Source organism: Lolium rigidum, chromosome 7, assembly GCF_022539505.1.
Source record: "Lolium rigidum isolate FL_2022 chromosome 7, APGP_CSIRO_Lrig_0.1, whole genome shotgun sequence".
In the NCBI taxonomy this organism is placed as follows: Eukaryota; Viridiplantae; Streptophyta; class Magnoliopsida; order Poales; family Poaceae; genus Lolium; species Lolium rigidum.
Window position 1 is genome coordinate 19,280,171 of NC_061514.1, and position 27,523 is coordinate 19,307,693.

At 45.9% G+C, this 27,523-nt stretch overlaps 1 pseudogene; it reads right to left on the reverse strand.

Annotated features, from left to right (window-relative positions):
• Positions 1 to 4,758: 4,758 nt before the first annotated feature.
• Positions 4,759 to 7,792, reverse strand: LOC124670989 (annotated as a pseudogene).
• Positions 7,793 to 27,523: the final 19,731 nt, after the last annotated feature.

Genomic DNA, 27,523 nt, shown 5'->3' on the forward strand with positions numbered 1-27,523 from the left:
CAATGGAACAAAGAAATCCATCCAACACAAAGAAAAGAGGCAATGCGAAATAAAAGGCGAGAATCTGTCAAAACAGTAACGGTCCGTAAAGACGAATTTTTCTCGGGGCACTTAACTTGCTCGGATGAAAAAGCTCATATTGAATGAAAGTTGCATACATATCCGAGGATAACGCACGTAAATTGGCAGATTTTTCCGAGTTACCTACGGAGAACCCTGCCCAAATTCGTGATGACGATGCAATCTGCTTCTGCGCAGTAATCCAAATCTAGTATCAACCTTGCTATCAAAGACTTTACTTGGCACAACATTGCAATAAAATAAGATAAGGAGAGGTTGCTACAGTAGTAACAACTTCCAAGACACAACAAAACAGTAGCAAAATAAAAACATGGGTTATCTCCCAAGAAGTGCTTTCTTTATAGCCATTAAGATGGGCTCAGCAATTTTAATGATGCTCGCGCAAGAAGTAAGAGTTGAAGCAAAAGAGAGCATCAAGAGGCAAATTCAAAACACATTTAAGCCTAACCCACTTCCTATGAAAAGGAATCTTGTAAATAAACAAATTCATGAAGCATAATGCAACAAGCATAGAAAGGTAACACAAGCACAATTTCAAGATTCTCAACATAAAGAGGGGAAACTTAATATTATTAAGATGCATATAACCATGTTTCCCTCTCTCATAATAACTTTCAGTAGCATCATGAACAAATTCAACAATATAACTATCACATGAAACATTCTTATCATGAGCTACATGCATACAATTATTACTCTCCACATAAGCATAATCAATTTTATTAGTAATAGTGGGAGCAAATTCAACAAAGTAGCTATCATTATTATTCTCATCAAGTGTAGGAGGCATAGTATAATCATAATAAAATTTACTCTCCATAGTAGGCGGCACCAAAAGACCACTATTATTATAATTATCATAAATAGGAGGTAGAGTATCATCAAAGAAAATTTTCTCCTCAATGTTTGGGGGACTAAAAATGTCATGCTCATCAAAACCAGCTTCCCCAAGCTTAGAATTTTCCATATCATTAGCAACAATGGTGTTCAAAGCGTTCATACTAATATCATTGCTACTAGCATGCAAATAGGATTCCATAGGTTTTTTAATTTTTGCAGCAAACAATCCATGTCTTAACTCAGGAAATAGAATAAGAAGCTCATTGTTATTTTCCATTATGCCTTACTAGTGTAAAACAAGAAACAAAAAGATGCAATTGCAGGATCTAAAGGAAATAGCTTCGAGCACTCACAACGGCACCAGAAAATAACTTAGTTACCTGGGACCGGAGTATGAGTGCCTTTTACCTTTCCTCCCCGAAGCAACGGCGCCGTAAAAGTGCTTGATGTCTACGCACGCTTCTATTCCTCGTAGACAGTGTTGGGCCTCCAAGAGCGGAGGTTTGTAGAACAACAAGCAAGTTTCCCTTAAGTGGATCACCCAAGGTTTATCGAACTCAGGGAGGAAGATGTCAAAGATATCCCTCTCAAGCAACCCTGCAATCACGATACAAGAAGTCTCTTGTGTCCCCAACACACCTAATACACTTGTCAGATGTATATGTGCACTAGTTCGGCGAAGAGATAGTGAAATACATGTAGTATGGATGTATATGAGTGGTAATAGCAATCTGAATAAAATATGTCAGCGAGTAAACATGCAACAGAACAGTAAATAAACGGAGATTCGATGTTTGGAAACAAGGCTTAGGGATCATACTTTCACTAGTGGACACTCTCAACATTGATCACATAATAAACCACTCTACACTCTCCTGTTGGATGACAAACACCATTAATTATGTAGGGCTACAAGAGCACCTCAATGCCGGAGTTAACAAGCTCCACAACATTCGATGTTCATATTTAAATAACCTTAGAGTGCATGATAGATCATTGCAATTATACCAAGTACTAACATAGCATGCACACCGTCACCGACGAGACTATGAAAGGAGGAATAGATCACATCAATACTATCATAGTAATAGTTAACTCCATAATCTACAAGAGATTACAATCATAACCTACGCCAAGTACTACATGATGCACACACTGTCACCATTACATCATGAAGGAGGAATAGAGTACTTTAATAATATCACCAGAGTAACTAGATCACAAAGAGAGAGATGAACCGCATAGCTACGGTAGAGCCCTCAGCCTCGGGGGAGAATTACTCCCTCCTCATCATGGAGACAGCGATGGCGGTGAAGATGGCGGTGGAGATGGCTTCCGGGGGCACTTCCCCGTCCCGGCAGCGTGCCGGAACAGAGACTTCTGTCCCCCGAATCTTGGCTTCGCGATGGCGGCGGCTCTGGAAGGTTTCTCGTACCGTGGCTTATTCCGTATCGAAGATTTAGGTCAGGGAGTTTTAAATAGGCGAAGAGGCGGAGTCGGAGGGGTTACGGAGCCGCCACACAATAGGGGGGCGCGCCCCCCCCCTTGGGCCGCGCCGCCACCCTGTGTGGGCCCCCTGTGGCTCTCCTCTGGTCCCTCTCGGGTGTTCTGGAAGCTTCGTGGAATTATAAGATGCTGGGCGTTGATTTCGTCCAATTCCGAGAATATTTCCTTACTAGGATTTCTGAAACCAAAAACAGCAGAAAACAGGAACTAGCCCTTCAGCATCTCGTCAATAGGTTAGTTCCGGAAAACGCATCAAAACGATATAAAGTGTGAACAAAACATGTAGGTATTGTCATAAAACTAGCATAGAACATAAGAAATTATAGATACGTTTGAGACGTATCAAGCTGCACCTGGAAAAGCACTAGTAATAGGGGTGATGTGAAAGCAGCAGTAATATGAGAGCAGTAGTAACAGTAACACAGCAGCAGTAGCAGTAATATGAGAGCAATGGCACCGAGAAAATAGTTGATACTACTTCCAATGACATATAGAACCGAGTATATGATGATGAGAGATGGACCGGGGTTCCCGACTATCTACACTAGTGGTAACTCTCCAATAACAAGTGTTGGGTGAACAAATTACGAGTTGGGCAATTGATAGGATTGAAATAGCATTAAGACGGAACATCAAGATTATTAATCATGTAGGCATGTTTTCCATATATAGTCATACGTGCTCGCAATGAGAAACTTGCATAACATCTTTTGTCCTACCAGCCGGTGGCAGCCGGGCCTCTAGGGAATCTACTGGAAATTAAGGTACTCCTTTTAATAGAGCACCGGAGCAAAGCATTAACACTTCGTGAAAACATGTGATCCTCATATCTAAGCCTTCCCCTCCAGTTATCCCAATTCTTTGTCACTCTGGGGCCTCGGGTTCCGGACATAGACATGTGCAAACAACTTGTAGATACAATCTAAGCAATAAGTATAGAGCTTAAATCTAAGATCATGCCACTCGGGCCCTAGTGACAAGCATTAAACACAACAAGATTACAGCAACAATAACTTCACAAACTTATATAGATAGACTAATCATAATGTAACAATCCATCGGATCCCAACAAACACAACACCGATTACATCGAGATGAATCTCAATCATGTAAGGCAGCTCATGAGATCATTGTACTGAAGTACATGGGAGAGAGAGTACCAACTAGCTACGAGCAAGAACCCGTAGTCCATGGGGGAACTACTCACGGAGCATGATGGAGGCGGTGGCGTCGATGGAGATGGCTTCCGGGGGCACTTCCCCGTCCCGGCGGTGTGCCGGAACAGAGATTCTGTCCCCCGAAACGGAGTTTCGCGATGGCGGCGGCGCCCCTGGAGTCTTTCTGGAGTTTCGTCAATTGGTATCGAGGTTTTAGGTCGCGAGGGGTCTTATAGGCGAAGAGGCGGCGCAAGGGGGCTCCTGGGGGTCCCACCCCATAGGGCGGTGCGCCCCCCTCCAGGCCGCGCCGGCCTATGGTCTGGGGGCCCCAGGCCTCCCCTCCGACTCTCATTCGGTGTCCTGGTCCGTCTCGGTGAATTATGATGTTGGGTCTTCGTTTCGTCGAATTCCGAGAATATTGCCCGAATAGCCTTTCTGGAACCAAAAACAACAGAAAACAGGAACTGGCACTTCGGCATCTTGTTAATAGGTTAGTTCCGGAAAATGCATGAAATCATCATAAAGTGTGAGCAAAACATGTAGGTATTATCATAAAACTAGCATGGAACATCAGAAATTATAGATACGTTGGAGACGTATCAGGGTTACACTAAATGGGACCTAACGGGCCCTGAACATCACACACGGGAATTTGGGAGAAAACCGTGTGCGACATGCACAAACAACCGATGCCGGAGAAACTGTTTGCGACATTTTCGCACATATTTTTACTGTTGTAAAGCGTGTGCGATGTGATAATCTTCGCAAATGGTAAATAACAGGAAAGTCGAGCGGTCTTCTTAGTGCGAACCATGACACATTGAAGTGCTTGTCTACCGTAATGCTAGGGTGTGCTGACACTACAGCGGCGGGGGCCTTTATGTAGGCCGGCCGAAGGAGGCAACCTCGGGAAAGATCTACACATGACTTTGTCATGACCAACTGTTTGTGACAAGGAGAAGAAAAGAGACGGGCCGGAATAAAAAAACTCGTCGCAAAGTATTTATGCATGATTCTCCTTTCACGGCCCGTTTGCGAAAAATTAGTGTACGCTGACGGTTTTTTCTAATAATTCCATATGCTAACTTTCTTTTACGCTGCGCGAACATTTTCTATGTGCGCTGTGTCTGCCCATGAAACTGCCTGGAGCCCGCGCACACAGTGTTTTGAGGCATCAACGTTGGTCCTCACCACACACGAAAATCGCTTTTCGTGTGCCACATGGGTTCTTAAAAGGCCCGATGTATACTAGTGTGGTCATGTCGATGATAGTGGCTTCTCCGTGCGCTGGCTGCAGCCACTGGAAGTCCCCGACGAGGGCACCCACCAAGTACTCCGCATGCAGAAGGGCGAGGATGTACCCCGGACACATCCTGGCCTGCGACCAACATCGAAAGGCGCCATGTTCATCTCCCCGCTCCCTGTCATGTCCACATCGCCATCGCCGTCCAGGAACCGCTCAGGCCGGAACTCCCACGCCACCGTCCACACGGTCTCGTCAAGCCCAATGTCGGGGACCATAAAGTTGATCATGGCGCCCCTGGGCACCCTGTATCCGCTAATCTCCGTGTCGCTATGCACTGCGTTTGGGAGTATTAAGTGGGCCCAGGGTGCATACGCAGGCTCTCTAACATGACAGCCCTGAGGTATGGCATCCCACTTAGGTCGTCTTCGCTGACCTCAGGCTTGCCCCGAGCCTCCTCGTACACCTTGGCATGAGCGTCGGTGTGGTTCACTAGCTCCGCCATGATCCACTCCATCATGGCCACAACGTGTCCATTGAGCCGACCATGAACTCAGAGTAGAGGGAGACCATATCGGGGTCAGTTAGCAGGCGACCGTCTTCCTCGGCCACGCGGAGCTCCAGGAGGGAGCCGGTGTTGCACAGGTTGCCGTTGGACGAGTAGATCAGCGGGAGCAGCACCTCGCTCTGCCTCTCGCGTAGCACCACATACTGCGCCCACCGCCTCCGCATGGAAAGTGACGCGAAGATGGAAAAGGCGAGGAAGCCGTCCATTGCGAGGAAAATCTGCTGGTTCATCTCTTGGAACTCTTCAAGCACCCCCTAGACAAGCCTTGCACCGAGGCTCATCTCCACAATCAACTGAAACAAACAACGCGCCAGCAAGGGCCTCACTGTAATGACTCGCAACACATCCGCATTGACATCGGCACGTAGCGAGCCAAGCATGGCATCGAGCGAGCCTCGCTGGCTCCAAGAGCCTAATACGGGATGGGTGCAGAGTGGTTGCGGCGGAGGAGACACCAGTAGTTCCCATAGGGTGAGGTGCTGATTCCATGGGGAAAAAATAGTTGCATAATTGCGGTGGGAGAAGGTTGGCTTTCTTAGTTACCGCCTCCCTTGAAGAGGACACTATGCGCGAGGTGGCGGTCGGCCACGAAGACGAAGGTGCGCATGAGCCAAAGGGAGATAATGGGGCGTGCAACCCACGTAGCATATGAATTAAACACCACAATACTATCAATATATGAATAAAACAACACTAGTATGACAACAATAGCAATATTTCAATTTATAAGCCCATAACGACATGAATACATAGGTACCTTTGATTGATAAAGTGATGATGTTCCATCTTACATTATAACTTTGCGCTTGCCTTTTTGGAAGAGATTGATGACATCCTCATCCTTTACTTGCCTGAAGAAATCTCTCTCAACAAATGTAACCATACAATAGTTCAAATAGTCATCACCCATTTTGTTCCTTAGCTTATTCTTCAAATAGCTCATTGAAGAGAACATCCTTTCAACACTAGCAGTGACTACTGGTAGAATCAATACCAACTTAAGAAGCTTGTAAACAATATGATATTGTTCATGCTTATTTGTCTTGATAAGCATAACTGATAGCTTAGACAGATTTTTCAAGTTTTGAAATCTTTCATCTCTACGCAAATTAGCAACATACATGTTTAGTTTTCATGGAAGCCTTGCTAGTTCATCTCTTGTAAAATCAGAAGCATAAAACTTTGTAGCAAGCTTAACCAACTTATCTTGATCATAAGCAGCAAATAGATGAAGTGGACTAAATGATGCCATGCAAATAAGTAGCTCTGTGTTTACCTCATCAAATCTGCCATTCAGCTCACCAATTTTCCTATCAATGACAGTCACAAACATATCTACCTTGAAGCGGTGGTAATTGATCACACCATTGCATACACCCCTTCTAGGCCGTCCAACGGGGAAGTAAGGACCCTCCATAACAACAACTTTGATCTTATGCTTTGTACAAAAAGATGTGACCTTTGTGAGAAAATCATCCCATCCAGCATCAGACCGCAAAGCCCCCAAGTAGAACTTTGTGTCATGGAGAACCTGAATAGCATGAACAATATCTTCATCTTTCTTTTGCAAAGCTCTACTCAAATCATCTGTGTATTCAAATATTTCTTGCATCAAGTGTGCCATGAAAACAAATTCAAATGATAGAAATGTTGTCTCTATGGTTAGAGCCGCTTGCGCCTCCGCACTATTGTACTCGTCTCCAATCTTGCGAAGGACTCGTCGTAGTGCATCATACATAGAGATGACATGGTTCACAGTTTTGAAGTGAGAACCCCAACGTGTATCACATGGCCTTCCCAAACCCATTTCCTGATTCAGCCCACTCCCTATTTCTACTAAGTCTGCTTGCATCATTTCATCATCTTCATCTATAGATTCATCATCTTCTACATGAGGTTTTGAGGTTTCTTCTCTACTCTCCGGTGCTTGCCATAACACCATTTGCAAATTGCTCTCAAGATGAACAACACTAGATGCAGTTGTTGTCTGATTCGGTGTGGATGATTCATTCATTTTCCTTGTTTTTGCAGCCTTTTCCCACATTGTATGTATGCTACTACCAACAATACCACTCTTCTTCTTCTACAATAAAAAACAAGAAACAAAAAATTAAAATCTTGCATCTATGATTCTATAAAGCTAGTAGGAGTGGATGATTTCTCTAGGAAGCAAGCAATGAAGTAATAGCAAGAAACAAAATTGGGGGAAGTACCTTCGCTGCTCGGGGACGCTGGGATGGGGATGGGGCGGCGCAGACGGGAGGAGGGGCTGGGGCGCGGGTCGGCGGGGGGTGGGGCCGGGGCCGTCGCCTGCTGCTCCGGGCTGCATCGCCGGCGGCGGTCGTGGGGCGGCGTGGGCAGGTCTAGGTCGAGGCCAGGTGCGTCGCGTGCGTGCATGCTGCGAGTCTGCGACCTGCGAGGCTGCGACTCTGCGAGCGAGAACGTGCGTGCGATGGCCTGGTTCGGTGGTTCCTGGCTTCCTCCTTGTTGGGCTGGGCCAAATACTTGCAATTTTTTTTCCATCAAAATCTTGGGTATTCCATGGAAGACAGGGCAATACCCCCAGCCCCGCCCATGGGTAGGATACAATCCTTGTCCTCAGGTGGATTTTGGTACTCGTTGTGGGTGGCTCGTTTGAAAGTGTCTTTTGGTTCTCTCTAGTACTGAATCATCTACTTCTTTTTCAATAAAGGGAATATACTAATATCGAGAGATACCAATTATGCACGATCTCTACAACAACGCAATACCCTAATGGTAGTATGGATGCACACAACAAAAAAAACTAAAAAAAAAGATTAATCACTTGCTAGTGAGTCGCATTATCCTCTGTTGGTTACTAGTTGGTTACTAAGTTGAAGTGTTAGGTAACCTGACCACCACCACCAGCCACAGCTGGGAAAAGGTGTAATATCTTCACCAAGCCATTATATGGTCAGTCTATTTGATATCCAGGTGTTTTGTTTTTCACCAACAGTTGATTTTTGTGCCCAACAGCAGTAGATGACAGATGTCTGACCATGTACATTGGGGCCTAACTGGGCCATTGTCCGCCCAGATTTTTGGCCAAATCCAGCCTATTAGCACTAGCAAACTAGCAAAGCAATGCAAAAAAAAGTTAGATGTTTACTGTTTCACCCAGACACAGCCCACAGCAAGCCTAGGAGACAAATTACTTCTGAATCACTATTTCTTCGAAATCGTTAAAAAAAGGTCAACCTTCGCAAAGGGAAGGCAACTCGCTCCGCACGCGACAAGTGGCGCGCTGTGGTGGCAGAAAATCCCTGGGAAGTGGTCTCCCTGCTCGCCACGTGTCGCAAGGGGAAGCAAGGTGGGGATGGGGGAGGAGAGAGAAGGCGGGTTGTGTCAGTTTTTCCCTTTTTCTTCTAGATTCGTTTTTTCAAAATGAAATATCTTGAGAACCGTAAGTCCAAATTGCGAACCGTTTTCACTTTTGAGATCCCCGCGTCGAGATCTTCAAAACTAGATCCCATGTTGATAGGTTTGGAGATACTTTTTTTTCGTACTTCCAATAATATTGTGATTGTACATGTGGTGTGTACCTGACTGTACTCGTGTTTCAATCGATAAGTACTTGTTTTTAGTGTATTTGGTGCAATTTTTCCTTTACTCGCTAGTCGTACTCGCCCGTGTGCGGGACTGTACCTGTACTTACGCGCGACTGTACCTGCTCGTGTGCGCCGCTGTATTTCTGTACATGTACTTGCTTGTGTTCACGACTGTACCTGCTCGTGTGCACGACTGTACCTGCTCGTCTGCGTGACTGTACTTCTACTCGCCTGTGTGTTCAACTGTACTCGTGTGTTGTGCGTGACTGTACCTGCTCGTGTGCACGACTGTACCTGCTCGTCTGCGTGACTGTACTTGTACTCGCTCGTGTGTTCAATCGTACTCGTGTGTTGTGCGTGGCTATGCCTGCTTCGTGTGCACGACTATCGCCTGTTCGTCTGCGTGACTCGTACTTGTACTTCGCTTGTGTGTTCAATCGTATCTTCGTGTGTTCTGCGTGACTGTACCTGCTCGTGTGCACGACTGTACCTGCTCGTCTGCGTGACTGTACTCGTGTGTTGTGCGTGACTGTATCTGCGCGGGGCGAGTCACGCCGCAGGCACGCGGCGACGTACGCCCGTGGCCGGGACGAGTACGCGCGCGGCGCAGGACGAGTACGCGCGGACGAGGTACGCGCGAGGCGACGCTCGGCGCGGCGCGGGACGTAAGCTGGCTCGGCCGGCTCGCTCTTTTGCTGAAGGCAGGCGCTGCCACGCGTCAAGCGCGGACGAGTCCTGTCGTCCTTTGCGAAGGCAAACCTTTTTATAGTGATACCCTTCCTATTTCTTTCTCATTTTTTTGGCTAGCTCGAAGACTTCTGAAAAAATCTGCTACGCTTTAGCTGGTCCGCCCAGAAATTCGTACGAAGCTCCGCCATGGGCGGACACACAGGGTGGGCCGGGTGGGCCGTGGCCCACCCCAAAATCTGAGACTTTTTCTAACTACCTCAGGAAAAAAAAACTTTAAGCTCAAAAAAAAAAGGAAAAAAAACCTTTTCTGGTTCATCGATAGCAACCCAGTGTTCTGTGGTATTCTCGTCTTCGCGTGAGCGATTGCTTCCTCATGGTCCATGCCTCCCCGGTCGCCTCTCCTAGCGTCCTCGCCGACTGCCCGGCTCGTCGGCTCGGTCCCTCCTCCTGCCCACCGGCCCACCTGGCCATCCCCGCCGCCCCTCCGGTCTCTGGGGATCTAACGGAACAAGTCAATCCGTGGCCCCTCGCCGCTCCGGCTCGGCCGGCGGCTGCCTTGCCGGTCGCCGCCCTCTTTCTGCCCAGTATATGTTGTTGTTCGCCGGCCAGCGCCTATGTCCGTGCAACACCCAGCTCGGTGGTCTTCCTTGACTGAGCTAGCATGGTTCAGAGGGGACCAAGAAAAGATTTTACTCCGTACATAAAAGGATCAAGATTATATTACAGGTGAAATATTGGTATGTTCATATTTCCATGTTTCGTGCACTGCGAAGTAGAGAGCGAACATGCTGAGCAGCATACTAGGCAATATACTAAGGTTATAAAACATATGATGGTTGAGAGATAAACACGTTTTTTTCTCTTTCAAATTGCAGCGACTGGCTTTGTTTCTGGCAAACTGAGGAAGAAAGAACAAATTTAGATTTATATTTCTTTCTCACGGGTTAAAATCATTTAGCAAATTATTGGCTATATATATTACTCATTTAGCAAACTTTCTCACAATCGGAGCAGCGCAAAGAAAAAATTGAGGTGTGCCCACCCTCCAATTTTTTCCTGCGTCCGCCACTGCTCCGCCACTGATATCCGTATGCATTCTATAAGGAAAAACGTGTATACACCTAGCAGCTTATGCATTGTCAATCTGTATGTAAGAGGTGCAAAGCCATTTACATGTAGGGCCGTCGAAAGTTGGTGCATGTAGGAGGTGCAAAGCCATTTATTTACTAATCTGCACTTAGTATCAACATGTGGGACCAGTGTATATATGTATTAAAAAATGTATTTTACATGTAGGATCACCGTATAAAAATATTATCAAAAACAAAATATTTTACATGTACGACCAGTGTATATACATATTAACAAAAAAACATGTAATTTACATGCAGGACCATTATATATACGTATTACAAAAACTAGTAATTTACACGTAGGACCGGTGTATATAAGTATTCACAAAAATTATTTACATGTAGGACCATTGTATATACGAATTACAAAAACTAGTAATTTACATGTAGGACCAGTGTATATAACTAATATAAGTATGTAGGACCGGTCTATTTAAGTATTTACAAAAACCATTTACATGTAAGATAGCTGTGTATACATGTTAACCAGAGTAGTTTACATGCCCGTCCAACATGTATATATGTGTTTAGTACATGTACCAACCAGTGTATATACTAATATACACCCTACCGAGCTAGTAATTTACATGTAGGTCAAAAACATTTATATACATGTTTATTGGCTAGTTATTTACATGTAGCGGTTAGCGTATATACCTTGCTAAATGCTAACAAACTAGTAATTTACTGGTCAATGTATATCTGTCGAGTTTCCCCTTAAAACTATAAGCCCAAATACAAAATACACAGCCAAAACGCATAAATCTGGGCTAAGAAACACAAAAGCTAGTGACAAGAACAATAAGGCACAGACCAATCCATCGGGCTGCCCTTCCGTGAAAAAAATACAGCTCTCGAAACAGAACCCAGCAGGAAAAAAAGGTAACATTTGGAGATCACGGAAAAACCACGAACGGAAAAGAAATTAGAGGCGGACCGAGAATTCGATTGTTGCCGATTTTTTTTTTTTGACACTCACCTTCAAACTTTATTAATCAGGTGAAACATATTCTGACTGAACAACCTCAGTCAGAAACCAGGACTTACATCAAAGTTTAAAACATCCAAATCTAAACTAAGAGCTTCTCTAGCACATAAGTGAGCAACAATGTTTGCCTCCCTCCTTAAATAGAGAAGTTTGAAACCCTGGAAAAAACCTACTAACTCCTTCATCTCCCTAAAAAGGTGATATCCTACGGATCTATCTGATCCCTCCTTATGCCATTTAGATACAATCGTCTGGCAATCCGTTTCTATTATCACATGAGTGTGATTTTGCTCATGTGATTGTTGCCCAATTGAAAAACACCAGGCTGTTAAATAACAAAAGTGATTATATATCCTACCTAACCTTGTCATACTTGATGATTTCGATTGGATTGGTGATCATCAAGACATCAAGGTTGCAGATAGAATAGACGCATCCCGTCTGCATCAGGATCAACACCCGGTTGCCCACTTGCATGTACACCTGTCACTACTACAATTCAAGGAACAACACATGTTTATTTATGTTTCAGTTTATTACTAGATGCATAATTAAGAGATTAATTCATTCAGCTAGTTATTTAGAATGTAATAAAGATCAGAGCAACAGTGCCTCTTCTTTTTCATTCAACCCCTATTGTTCATCTAAGCGAGTCACACTCCTATCACTTAGACTGATGAGGTATCCAAATTCCGTTGCAGATACGTTAACTTTTTTTCCCGTTGCAGATCTTACTTAACTGAACTACAGTGCCTTGTTTGATTAAGAGACACACATATGCAAGGACAATCATCACATAATCGATCAACGTACCTATGAACTTGTTCACAAGTAAATCTCTTAGCATCATCTCAGGTAACTTGTTTAGGTGTGAACTCTATGAACTTTTCTCAAAGGAACGCACACAAGAAAGATAAACCAGAGCAGTAGTGGAGGGGAGGTTTTAAGGGCTCCTTTGATTCAAAGGATTTGCATAGGAATTGTGTAGGATTTGGTTCCTATGGAAAAAATTCCTATACATGTTGTTTGATTCATAGGAACATATCCTATAGGAAAAATTCCTATAGGAATCTTGTAGTGTAATTCCTATAGGAAAAAAACATTAGCTCCTACCTCATGGAAAAATTCCTTTGTTACAATCAAACAAACTTCATCTTCCTATAGGTTTCAAGTAGACATGCCATTCCAATCCTATACCTTTCCTATTCCTATATTTTTCCTATCCTTTAAATCAAAGGAGCCCTAACCTTTGTCATTCAGGTCCGGGTGCAGGAATGCGCCGTTCTCAGCCAGAAACCCGACCATCCTCTTGTACCTTTTTCCTTGGCGAGGATACCCTGATTCAAGACAAATGAGATATTTTAGTAGTCCTCAAGATCCTGATTGGAACTGTTCCGAAACATCCGAAACAGGCTATACTTACAATTTTTATATTAAGTTCCAAGGTGTCCGCAGACTAAGTTACAGACCGTTTGGAAACTTACGAGATTCTTTCAGACTATTCATTTTGAACTTGTCATTTTTCCTCAGCCTACATATTTTTTATTTTCGGTACGTAATTTGGCACGTGTATGCGTAATGTCTCCTTTACATGAAATTTATTTAATCCAAAAAATTTGACACGGAAATACACGTTTTTGCTCCGCACAGTGCAAACGGGCTCAAGAATTCCCGAGTCCCGTTGCGTATTTCCGGTCCTCAAGTAGTTAGAGTAAGGTTTAACATAGATAACAAATACATGAAACCACACACACCATTCACATCCTATAAAGCAGAGCAATAAACTCTGCTTTGCTAGGAGTATCACCTCACCTACGTACCTAGTACATCAAACAGAGCTCGGATAGAACGGCAAAAACTATACTCCGTATTATATTGGGATGAAAGTACTTCCTCAGCTCAGCCGTTAGATTGTATATACATATACATGTACAGTTAGGCTGTTGTGCCTCGCCCTTGTGCTATCGTTTTGTTCTTCCCGGTGTCCCTGTTTTGCAGTGCATCCTGCATTCGCATATGCACTCTTTTCTTCTTCCCTGTACCTCCCATTTTGCTGGTTCTTGCTTCAAGTATGGTAATACAGGCATCACACTCACACGGGCGACAGTTAACGGAACACGACCAGTGTATCACACGTACCAAGGCCATCGTGATGCTTCGCCTCCGCCGCCTCTTTTCCTCCCCCCCCAGATCAATCCACCTGTTGTGCTCCTGGCGTGGCCGGAACGCCGCAATCTACCACGTCGATGTCCCGCATCCGCTGCAGCCTTCGCTGCCGCCGCTGCTTCTTATCCTCCTCCATCTCGCTGCCTTCATGTTGCTGGTCTCCCCACGCCGCAGTTGCCCGCGGCCACAGAGCGCGTTCTCGACGGGACGCTCAGCCAGGAAGACGCACACAACCTGTTCGACAAATTCCTGCGGCAGGCCACCTCGGTCCCGTGCTCCCTGAACGGCTTTCCTTGCTGCGCCATCCTATGCTCCGGTGTACGACGCCTGCATCAGAGATGCCGCTCAGCATCCTCATGGACTGCTGCTGCCTTCTTTTGCCGCCTAGTCAAGACTGGCCTAAGACAAATCATATCGTCATCAACACCCTCCGCAAGTGCCTCTGCTGCGCAAAAAGGACAGGCGATGCTGTGGAGGCGCTGCTTCATATCATAGGATGTCCAAACTACGGTTTATGCCTGATGCCTTCCCATGCTCCATTGTTCTGAAGAGATTATGCAACAATAAGATGGCCGTGAAAGAAGGAGGTGCATGCTCTGTCAATATGGTGGCGTATAGCACAGTCATCGACGAATGAAAGCCAAGTAGGCAAGACATGCAATATATTCCATGAAATGATGCATGAAGGGGTTGTGCCCAATGTGGTGTTAGGTAGCTTGGTCGTTGATGGGTTGTGCAAGGCCGGAGCAATGGACAAGGCAGCGCTAGTCTTTCTCCAAATGGCTGTGTCCAATAAAATAATGTGACATACAATTGCATGATCAATATCCACTCTGGCCCGTGGGAAAGAGGCGACTAAAATGTTCAGAGAAATAGAGAAATGGTACCAGATATTGTTACTTGCAACTCATTCATGACCTCTCTTTGCAATCATGGAAGAAGGAAAGAAACTGTGGATTTTTTTTTATTCAATGACTGCCTAGGGACAAAACCTGATGTTGTCTCGTCCTCTATTTTGCTTCATAGGTACGCTAATGGAGAATGTATAGTTGATATGATTAGTCTCCCTAATTCAATGAAAGACAACGGTACTGTACCCAACTTCCATGTTTTCAGTATATGAACTGGTGCATATGCTAAACGTGAATGATGGATGAAGCTATGCTCATATTTGCTGAAAGGCAGGGACAAGGCGTGATTCCCAATTTAGTCACTTATTCAACTGTAATAGCTGCAGTTTGTAGAATGGGTAGGCTGGCCGATGCTGTCGACAAATTTGATGAGATGATTGCTATGGGAGTGCAGACGAACCAACCTGTCTATTGGTACCTAATTCAGGGTTGATGTATTTTCTATCCATGGTGATTTGGTTAAAGCTAAGGAATTGGTTTCTTAAATGATGAACAAAGGTACTCCTCATCCTAACATTATGCTCTTCACTTCAGTGATAATCAATATGCGCAAAGAAGGAAGGGTTATAGATGCACAAGATATATTTAGCTTGGTTATAGGCATAGGTGAGAGGCCTAATGTCATTACTTTTGGTTTGCTGATTGTCAGATATTGCTTAGTCAGCAAGATGGATAAAGCACTCCGAGTACTTGTTGCAATGGAGTCAGCTGGTTGTTGAGCCTGATGTTGTTACATACAGTACACTTGTGAATGACTATTTAAAAAAGGGTCGGTTCGATGATGATTTGTGTGTGTGTGTCTGTGCGCGTGTGGGCGGTGGGTGCACCTGCATGTGCACGCGTGTGTTCGTGTGTGATGAAAAATGAAACACATATTCTTTCGAGTTTTCTCGGGAAAAAAGCAAAGTACTCTTTGTACAGAAGCCTGTATAATTTTGGATTATGCCATTTTGTGGTATAGAATTATAATTGATGTCTAATTCAACTCACCATCAAATTTAGTAATCATTTAATCATGTCCGTGATTATCTTTTAGGCTGCATTGAAACAGTTTTTTGTTAAACAATGTTTGCTTATGAATAGTTGCCCAAGAAATAGGATAGAAGCCATGTATTGTTGCTAACTGATAATGCGTTATTTGCTACAGGTTTAGAGGTGTAATAGTAATTATCAAATACTTTTCAAGTGTAAACTTGCATGTACATCGATGTTTACAAAAAAATAATTTTGACATCATTTGTGGGAATGGCCTAGTTTATAGCATCATGTGAATACTGAGGCAAGTTATCAGGCAGGCTTGTACTATCGTCACTCTGTTGTTAATTTCCATTACTTTCTTCCCTATATAAACTTGTAGAATTGTTAACTTGACCATGCTTCTTCTAAATAGGTGCACTGCTTGTTAGGCCTAAACTTCTGTTCTCGGTTACTTGGAATTATCCGGACTCCACACTGCAGCAGAGTCTCTGCTTGTGCCCGGAACTTGTTTTGCAAAATACATGAGTTGTGACTGTATTTTGAGCATTTTTCTTGTGATGATGGTGTATAAGTTATTTCAGAACTGTCCCTGCACATAAAGATGGAGAAAACCTTACTGCAAGTAGAGCTCACAGTTGAAAAGGAACCCCCCTCCTGGTAGTTCTCCTCCTGGTCCCTGTCAAATTGCAGCTTGCCGTAGTGCCTCACGACATATTGCAGCTTGCCATTTCAGAACTGTCCCTGCACATAAAGATGGAGAAAACCTTACTGCAAGTAGAGCTCACAGTTGAAAAGGAACCCCCCTCCTGGTAGTTCTCCTCCTGGTCCCTGTCAAACCCAGCGATCTGCAAGTAGAACTGTCCTGGTAGTTCTCCTCCTGGTCCCTGTCAAATTGCAGCTTGCCGTAGTGCCTCACGACATATTAATTGAAGACCCCGGCGGGACGAACCCCTTTAGCATGTGGTTTGCGCTCTCAGATCGCTGGGTGCTTGTCATTCTAGCACAGAAAATTCCGGCAAAGTATGGCTTTGCCCACTTATCCCTTACCTCATATATCACAAGCTGCATTTTGGATTGTGGTGAGGCGATGAGGCGAGCGTGTGGCTCTCAACCGCCGGTGGGATCAAGATTCTCGCCCCTGGGTGAGGAGGAGTCAGACTCCGAGTCGTGCTCATCGGAGATTCCGTTTGAGGCGGCTCTGCAGGTGCTGGATGAGGAGGGTGCTGCGGAGGAGATCGCCGACGCCTTCTGGGAAGAGATCGGTATCCCCAAGCCGGCGTCCCGCTTCTGGGAGAAGACGCCGTCCGACTGGCGTTTCCCGGACAAAGGTATGCATGATTCGGTTGTTTTTCGTTGCAGGAGCTCGCCGGGGGATCTCGATGGGGAGGAGCCAAGGTCGGGTGTCATGGCGAGGGCGTCTACATCGTCGACGCCGGGGGCAAGTGGTGCGACGGAGAGACGAGCCTTCTCCTCGTCGCCCGTTGGCCTTCGTCTCTCCAGGCCGCCGCGGGTTGGGAAGTGGAGAGGCCCTTTGCCCAAGCGGCGGATCACGCCACCGCCGGTACTGGGAGATTTCCTCCCCGTCGCTCCAGTGCGGCCTTCGTCGACGACGCCGGGGAAGGCGACTTCCGTTTCCGAGGCGGGATCCACGGAGATTCAAACTCCCTTGGATCACGCGCCGGGGCCCACGTGCATGCGAGGAGGCAGTCCGTGGGGATGGGAGCATACGGGCCGCCGGATTAGGGGTCTTCGATCGCATGCAAACCCTTCTCGGGAGGGCTTCGATCGGACTCACCCTGGTCAGCCGCCGTCGTCTCGCCTCCATCGACAGCCGTCTTCGCCGCCCTCAAGCTTCGTCACGCCGTCTCCCTCCTGCGATCCGCGTTCCTACGTTTCGGTGCTCCTCTCGTCGCCGCCGGTGCCCATGTCCGGGCCCCCACCTCGCCCTCCGTCGGGAGGGAACGCCGCTCCGCAACCGCGGCCGGCAGGGACGCAGACCCGCCCGGCAGCTCCTCAACCTCGCCCTCCGACGGGAGGGTACTCCGCCCTGCAACCGAGGCCGGCAGGGGTGCAACCTCGACCGGCGGCTCCTCAGCCTCGCCCGGCGGCGCTGCCGCTCCGTCCGACCCAGCCTACGTCGGGTCCGCCTCCTCCTCAGCAAGCTTGGCCGGTGCCGCCACAAGGTCTTCCCCTGGTGAATCCCACGTTGGGTGCCTCCTATGCGCCTGGTGCTCCGATCTTCCAAGGTGGTGGGAGTCAAGGTTTTCAGCCTCTGCAACCTCCTTCTAGGCAGCCGGGTCCTCCGGCCTTTTTCTCGCCGCAGCAGCAGCTGCCCTTTCAGCCTTTTCCGCAGCAGCAACAGCAGAGTTTTGTGCCGCCGTTTGGTCAATATCAGATTCCGAGTTACCCGCAATTTCAGCAACATCAGCAACCGCAGCAGGGGGAAGCGGCGGTCGTCTCCAAGAATAAGCGTAAGAAGAAGAAGGCAGCGGCTGTGGTACCTCCCGCGGCTCCTCCGCCAAATTCTTCTATGCCGTTTGTTGATTCGGCCGCAGCTGTGTTCGCTCCAGCACCTCAGCAGCAGCAGCCGGTTCCTGTGCAGCCGTTCTTGGGAGACGGGGTGGTCTCGACGCCCATGCAATCAGCGGAGATGGCGCAGGCGCTTCCCCCGGCTCCGACCAAGGTTAAGAAGCCAGGCAAGTGCTGGAAATGTGCCGTGGATACCCATGCTACGAAGGATTGTAAAGTGTTGCACTATTGTCTTGTGTGCGATAATGCGGCACACCCGACTAATAGGTGTCCCACTCTTCGTACTGCCTAAGCCTTCGGCGGTGGTCGCGGCGCAAGGTTTTGAGGAGTCGCTTTTACGGAGTTACCGGATTCTGTTTACAAGCCTCACCTAGCACCTGTTTGTTCGCCTACTGCGCTCGTCAAGTTAGAGGGTCCCATGGTTGCAGCAGCTGTCATTGAGAAGCAAATGGCTCGCATTTGTCCAGCTCCCCATTGGAAATGGGAAGCCCTGGCTCACGGGAGCGATGCGTATCTTATTGGTTTTCCCTCGGCTGAAGATCTGGAGAGAGTTGATGGGTTTCAAATGAAGGTGCAGTCCACGGATACTCATCTTACCATTAGTTCTTGGAAGATACAGGAGATTCCACATAAGTTTGAGCTTACCCCTTTTTGGGTTACGGTTGAAGGAGTTCCGTATTCTGTGAGACATTTTCATGGTCTTTGGGCAGTGGGGTCTCTCATTGGCACTACTCTGGACGTCGATCTTGTTACCTTGCGGAGGCGGGGAGTGGTACGTCTTTTGGTGGCCATGTTAGATCCTAAGGTGCTTGAAAAAAGGGCCGATGTGAATGGTCAGTTGTACATTGGGGTGACAGTTGTGTTGAAATTGAGAGGGTATAACTTCTTCTTCCGTCGACAGCCTGAGGACTTTGTCCCTGAAGATGATTTTGTTCCTTTCTTTTGGAGGCGCAAAGGTAATGATCCGGATGATGCTGATGCGGGCAAGGACAATGACCAAGAGGGGAGTGCAGATCCTAATCAGATAGCAGACTCCCCGTCAGTGAACATGGATGTTGATTCAGCTCAGACTACAGGAGGTTCCAATGGGGCTATAGTGCAGAATTCTTTGCGTTCGGCTCCCGTGTTCGCGGTCACTCCTTTCAATCCTTTTCCGAAAACACCGAGAGCTAAGGAGATAGTGGAGGTGGTGAGGCAGAGATCCCCTGGACTAATAGCTCAAGGCATCGTTTTACCTGTTACGTCTTCGACGCTACCTCCCGCGGACTCTCGGCACCAGTCTACCTTTTGTTCTTCGTCGGTTGTGCAGGGGGTCGCTACCTCTGGGTTTTCCTCGCCTACGTCGCCACGCGGCGATGAGACCTCGTCGCCCACTCTCGAGGATGCGCTTGGAGGTCGCGGATGCCCGGAGACTCCGCGTTTGGACGTGCAGGGAGTCGCAGCGGCTCCGCTGACTTCCAATGGCGCGGACGTGCAGCCTGGTGCGGGTGGCACCATGGCCAGGGACAGCGTCGGTGCGCCAGCTTTGGACGCGGGTGGGCGTCCGGTTGCTGCTGCTTTGAGGGGGTCGCCGCCTCTGTCCCCCCGAGGCGGCAGCGTCTCTTCGTCGCCTCTTCATCGAGCAGCCGTGTGGGAGGGTTCTACCGCGGCACTGCCCTCCTACAGCCCAACTCATGGAGGTGGGGTGCAGGGAGTCGCAGCGGCTCCGCTGACCCCCATTGACGCGGACGCGCAGCCTGGTGCGGGTGGCACCACGACCAGGGACGGAGTAGGCGCGCCGACGATGGACGCGGGCGGGCGCCCGGTTGCTGCTGCCTTGGGGGGGTCTTCTCCGACCCTGTCCCCCCGGGGCGGTAGCATATCTTCGTCGTCTCTTCATCGAGCAGCCGAGTGGGAGGGTTCTACCGCGGCACCGCCCTCCTACAGTCCGAGCTATGGAGGTGGGGCGCTTGATGCTTCGGACCCCGCGGTGGACACGTCCTTGACGTGCTTGTCACCACGCGGAACCGTGGCTTCGGAGGAGTCGGCTTCTCTGTCTTCTTCGGCTCCGCCTTCACCATCTACTTCACCAAAGTCAGTGGCCCCTCCTCCACGACAACAGCCACCTCCGCCGCGGCGTAGTTCTCGCCACGCAATGGAGGCGGATGGGTCGAAGGCGACGGATGAAGATACGTTGACAAAGGCGATGCGCCGTAAGGCGAATATTAATTTGGACATAGCTGGTATGAAGTCAAAATCCAAATCTTTTTTACCTCTTTCGGATACTGTTATTTCATCTAAACTTGCTAGTGTAGGGGTTAGCTTGGGTTCAAATTATAATGCTATTTCTGTTTCGGCAAACGCTTTGAGACATATGGAATTTGACAGATTAAAAGTCAATCCTAAAGTCTCAGCTAAGTCTGGTCCCTCTATTCAAGATGATGAAGAGCTGAGTGCCACAATAGATGGTCAGCTTCTTTCCCATCTTGTTGATGAGGTAGCGGAAGTAGATTTGGATGAGCTGATGCTAAGTTACGTATATGATCTAAAAGCATCAGCTCGCAAATCCAAAGCTAATTCTGCTTCAAAGAAATCTAAATTTTCGTCTAAGGTTAAATCTACAAAATCAACAATGGTTTCACAATGAATGGTATGTTTTCGAATAGCGAGAGGTCTCAAAGACTTGGCTAAACATTTACATATCGCTGATTGTATAACGGAGACATTGTTTAGATTTTGTGGGTATTTCCGAGGCTCGGGAAGCGAGATTTCTGCGGGAGCCTTCTAAACCGCATCTCCGGCGGAGTAGATTTTTCCTGGTTTTCTCGGCCTCCTCGGGGTCGTTACGGGGGCATTTTACTTGGTGTTAGGAATTCCACGATGGAAGTGTTGACATGTTCGGAAGGAGATTTCCATGTTAAACTCCACATCCGAAACAAGTCGACAATTTCATTTGGAGCACTGGTCACTTGTGTATGGTGCTGCCCGGGTCGAGCACAAGGCTTCTTTTCGCGTGAATTGGTTAATACGGCAAAGATAACCCATATCCTATCATCATAGGGGGTGATTTCAATTTGCTAAGGTTTTCTCATGAGAAAAGTAGGGGCCGTTTCGACAACTATTGGCCTTTCTTATTTAATGCTTGTCATCGACGGTTTGGATTTGAAAGAGATTGAAATGGTTGGGAGACAGTTCACTTGGGCAAATAATCTGCCGGAACCTACATATGAGAAATTGGATCGTGTACTTATGGACCATAATTGGGAATCAAAATATCCTATGGTCTCTGTACGGGCTCTCCCTCGTATTGAAGGTTTGTCGGATCATGCTCCCATTCTTTTGACAACCGGCAAGCATAGATCACAATGTAAACGCCAATTCAAGTTTGAATTAGGCTGGTTACAACGTGAAGGCTTTCCGGAAATGGTTAAGAGAGTATGGGAGAGACTCGTTGCTTGGTTCTAGCCCTATCCAAAGGTGGAATAATAAACTACGCGCTATGCGGAAGCACCTTGGGGGATGGGCAAGGCATGTAGCAGGTATTCTTAAAGCCGAGAAGCTTCGCCTTACTTCCTTGATCGATGAACTTGAAGCCCTTGCCGAGACACGGTTCTCTTGTCACCGCAAGAAATTGATCTTAAGAATCAATATAATGCGCGAGATGGCTTCCATGTTGAGAGAAGAGGAGCTTAAATGGTATCAACGATCTAAAGTCCAATTTATCCTAGAAGGAGATTCGAATACAAGATACTTCCACTCTGTTGCTAATGGCAGACATAGGAAGAAACTTATTCATTCCTTGGTTCGGGATGAAGGGACGATTGTGGGGCGAGAACAACTCAAAACATACATCACTAATTATTATAAGGGCTTATTTGGGGATCGGATGAAGGAACTTTTACTATGGAAGAATCCATGATCCAGGATATCCCCCAAGTATCCCCGAGAGGAAAATGCTTTTCGACAGCCCCCTATTCCGAGGAGGAGGTCAAGAAGGCGGTTTTCCAAATGGAGCATAATAAAGCACCGGGTCTGATGGTTTTCCGGCGAGTTTTATCAAAACTTACGGGAAATCATTAAGACGGATCTTTTAGCTTTATTTTCTGCATTGCACGAAGATCAACTAGAATTGTTTCGTCTAAATTTCGGTGAGATAATCTTATTACCTAAGGTTTTGGAGGCAGAGAGGATCCAACAATATAGACCTATCTGTCTCCTAAATGTTAGCTTTAAGATATTCACAAAAACCGCAACTTTAAGACTTAACTCGGTAGCTGATCATGTTGTGCGTCCGTCGCGAGACGATCCTTTATGCAAGGAAGGAACATTCTCGACGGGGTGGTCACTTTGCATGAATCGGTGCACGAGCTTCATAGGAAAAAGTTGAACGGTGTTATTTTAAAAATTGATTTTGAGAAAGCATATGATAAAGTAAAATGGTCCTTTCTACAACAAACTCTTCGGATGAAAGGTTTTTCACAAGAGTGGCGTTCTTTAATTCACAATTTCATTTTTGGAGGAAGTGTTGCCATTAAAGTCAATGATGATGTGGGCAAGTACTTTCAGACAAAAAAGGGATTGAGGCAAGGCGATCCATTGTCACCTATGTTGTTTAACATAGTGGCGGATATGCTAGCTATTATTATTGAACGCGCTAAAGCAGACGGTCTTATTGAAGGAGTGGTCCCACATCTTGTTGATGGTGGACTCTCTATACTTCAATATGCCGATGACACAATCTTATTTATGGAACATGACCTTGAGAAAGCGACAAATCTTAAGTTGATACTTTCGGCTTTTGAAAAGCTTTCTGGGCTTAAAATAAATTTCCATAAAAGTGAATTGTTACGCTTCGGTGATGCTCAACACGAGGCTTCCTCATATGCCGAACTTTTCGGATGTGGGATTGGCCAGTTCCCAATTAGCTATCTGGGTATTCCGATTCATTATCGGAGACTCACTTTAGCTGAGTGGAAACAAGTTGAGGAAAGACTTCGAAACGTCTAACGAGTTGGAAAGGAAAGCTACTCGTCTCTTGGTGGAAGGTTGGTTCTCATTAATTCGGTGCTAAGCAATATGGTATCGTATATGATTTCCTTCTTCCAATTGCCTAAAGGAGTCTTGCATCGATTAGATTATTTTCGATCTAGATTCTTTTGGCAAGGAGATGGTGAAAAGAAGAAATATCATCCGGCTAAATGGAATATACTTTGTCGACCAAAAGACCGGGGGGACTCGGTATCCATGATCTTGAGATCAAAAACCGAGCCTTACTTGGAAAATGGTTATTTAAACTTCTTTCGAGAAGAAGGTATATGGCAAACGATTCTAAAGAGAAAGTATATGGGTTCAAAGGCTTTGTCCCAAGTGGTTTGGAAACCTGGTGACTCACACTTTTGGGCTGGTCTTATGGCGACAAAGAGATTCTTTTTCCCATACACATCTTTCTCGATCAGAGATGGATCTCAGATACGGTTTTGGGAGGATAAATGGTTAGGAAATACCACCCTTCGGGAACAGTATCCTGCTTTATACAGTATAGTCCGCCACAAATCTGAAACCATTGCAACGGTGATGCATAATTCTCCGAGTAATATGGCATTCAGAAGGGATATTCTAGGCCCTAGGCTAGAATCCTGGAATTCTTTGTTGCAACGACTCGAAAGGGTTCAGTTGATGCAGGGGTCCGATGTGGTTAGATGGAATCTAAATGAGAGTGGAAAATTCTCAGTAGATTCAATGTATAAAGCGTTAATCCAATCAGACACGCCAGTTTTTACCAATAAAAAAATCTGGTCTATGAAGATACCACTAAAAACAAAGATATTTGCGTGGTATCTTCGTAGGGGGATAATTCTTACTAAGGATAATCTTGTAAAGCGTAATTGGCAGGGTAGTAAAAAGTGTGTCTTTTGTCATCACGACGAGACAATTGATCATCTTTTTTTCAACTGTCAATTTGCGAGATCTGTATGGTCAATAACCCAAATAGGTTCGACCTTGTATCCCCCTCAGAGCGTGGCCAATTTTTTTGGTGACTGGCTCAATGGGGTAGATCGTAGGTATAAAACTTTTATTAGGGTGGGAGCGATTGCCATTATTTGGTCGCTTTGGCTATGTAGAAATGACAAGATTTTCCATGATACTAACTCTTCATGTTTGCGAGGTTATCTACCGATCCACCGCTTTGCTCCGTTCGTGGTCCTTGCTTCAGAAGCCGGAGAGCCGAGACCTCTTTATGGAGGTTTCTACACGATTGGAGGATGTGGCGAAGGATATTTTTTCCCAACATGGATGGCGGCGTAATCTAAGGATAGAGTCCTAGGAGTCGTAGCTGTCATTCCATGTCGCAGACTTTTGTGCTGGTTTTTGTTTTTCCTTGCGCGGATACTTCTTTTTTTTTTTTTCGTGAGTGTGCGGCTGTGTGCATCTTGATATGCAGAGGCCGGGTGTAATACTTTTTATAAGTAATGAAAGCGCCCTTTATCGAAAAAAAATCTGAGTTATGAAAGGGTGGTCCTCTAGACCATACTTCTGAACAAGTTCTGACCATGCTTGTTCAAATTCCTCAACTGTTAGAATGCATTCCAGGATCTTGTGGAACTCGTCCCGGAATCCTGCCGCTTTGGAATAGAATGATCCCAGGTGTTCCTTTGCTTTGCGCAATACATGCCACTTGCACCATCTGTGTGTGGTGTCAAGGAGGACAGAAGAAATCGCAATCTCCATCGCACGACACTGATCTGTTATTCATACACAGCAAAGAAATTGGGTGAGATGGCCTGGTATATACGCAATTACACATGCAGAACACAATATTAGTCGTGTTTCAGGGATGATTGTACCTGTGAGAATGGTTACAGGTGGTTTGCCCCCCATTAGAGAGACGAATTCTTTGAACACCCACTCGAATGTTTCCGTCTTCTCGTTTGTCAATAGAACACCACCTAGGATTATACTCTAGAAGTGGTTATTGACACCTACGAAAAGTCCAAATGGCATGTCATACTGGTTTGTGCGGTATGTTGTGTCAAATGTTATAGCATCCCCAAACTGATGGTACTGCATACGGCTCTTCCCGTTTGTCCACATGAGTGCTCTGATCACCCCTTCACTGTCGACCAAGCAGCTGTCTCGGAAGTTGGGGTCTTTCATCTTCATTTCTGACATAACTTCATAGGTTTTTCTCATGTCATCCTCTGAATGGTCCCTGCTGATGCTAGCACAAAGTGTCCTTAGGGCACGCTTGTTGAAAGGGATGTTTTCCATTGATCCGAAGAAGCTACTGAAGGTCTTGGTCAGTCCGACGTTATTGTCCCTGAGGTTCCTAACAAGGTCCTTTGTGCGTGGGTCGATGTTTCTATGCGACGGCCATTGCATCTTTTCACCGCGGTTCATTGCAAAACCATGATTATGGTCTCTTCTGAACTCGTGAATGTACCATCCATGGTCATCTGTTCTGTGCAAACGAATCATAGCTTTGCAGCCGCAGCAAGAAGATCTCGTGTTGAGGTGCCTAGGTTTCCCCTGTTCATTTGGTAGATATGACAATCGTTAAAAAGATGGACCATTGAGACTACTATAAAGTCTAAAATATGGACAGTTTACTTTGGGCCATGATGATAATTATTCTGAATTACCTCGCACCCACATGTTATGTCCTGTCTGATTTTTCTCTTTGCATTGTTCATTCTTGAAGACCCGTATCTTATTCCGAAACCAATCTCCCATGAGTAAATATTGTAAAAGTCGTATGCTATGGGTAACGAATCAAACTCCATCCCTATCTCAGGTGCAATTACGGCATCAGAGCTTCCGTCCGTGCAACCCCTCATAGCCTTCTCTAGTGCACTCTTCTTTCCTGAACTTGCTTCCCTGGAATCGGGTATTTCTCCACGGCGGAACCTGAAGAATTATTGGAGAAAGAATCGGGCGGGATGCTAACTGAATTAGTACATCCTAAGTTCAATTAACGGCTAGCTCATCTGGCTGCAACTCACTCTTGAGCTAGCACAGAGAAAAGTATGGCCGTTTGGGCGAAGAAGTAATTGGCGAGAACAGCTATTTAAACGGTGGATCGTAAAATGTAATGGAGAGTGAATCGGGCGGGATCCTAACAGAATTAGTATTTCACATGTTCTCTCAACGGCTAGCATATCTGGCTGCAGATCACTCTTGAGCTAGCAGAGAGAAAATTTAGAACTTTTTCTGTAAACTAGCGTGCCAGGTATATTTCCTGGCCAAGGACTAGGCATATGCTATGTTGGAATATCAGAAAGCTCAATAGGTAGATGATAAAAAATGACCAACTTTATCATGATTATGCATACTGGAAAATATGCCATTTCGAATAAGTACAAATGTATGGGACAAATGGATATGCCATTTCGAATAAGTACAGCTTTTGGTATAGATGGCAAGAATTGGTTGATAGTGCTAAAATTGTTTTGCTGCTACTGTAATATTTGATTCCATCTAAGAACTAGTCAGATTCACCCTAAATTTTCCACAAATGTTCTTATACCAAGTGTCGCATCTGGAATCTACCTTACAAAATTAAGTAGACAAAATTAATAGTACCAAATTATTAAAGCAAGGATTCATAGATAAAAGAAACAAAACTTTGGTGCAAAAGAGATACTTCAAATTTCACCCTAAAAAACAAGACAGACAGGGCACCTCGCTATAGTGTATAGTGCCCCATAGTTATACTCTCACTTGATCACGAAAGACGATCAGAAATGTCAGGCTTCACAAACATTGGCAAGGTTAATATCTCAAGTAGCTTGATGTGAAATGTGCTATATTTCAGCCTAAAATATACGGATTGTGAATTTTGGTAGCAAGCCAAATCGTATGAACTGACGATCTGAAAATTGGTCTAAGCCCCTTCTAATATCAATATTCAGCTAGAGCAAAATAAATGACCACTCCAAGATGGTGTTTAGGATTCCGCAGTGAGGATTAAAAGACAAGAAACTACCTACGTTTTTCCGCTGACGTGCCAAGTATATTTCCTGGCCAAGGACTGTGCATATGCTATGTTGAAATATCAGAAAGCTCAATAGGTAGATGATGAAAAATGCCTAACTTCATCATGATTACGAATGTGGTATACATGCCATTTCCAATAAGTACAAATAATAGCGACAAATGGATGAATTTTCTTCGCATGATAAATGGAC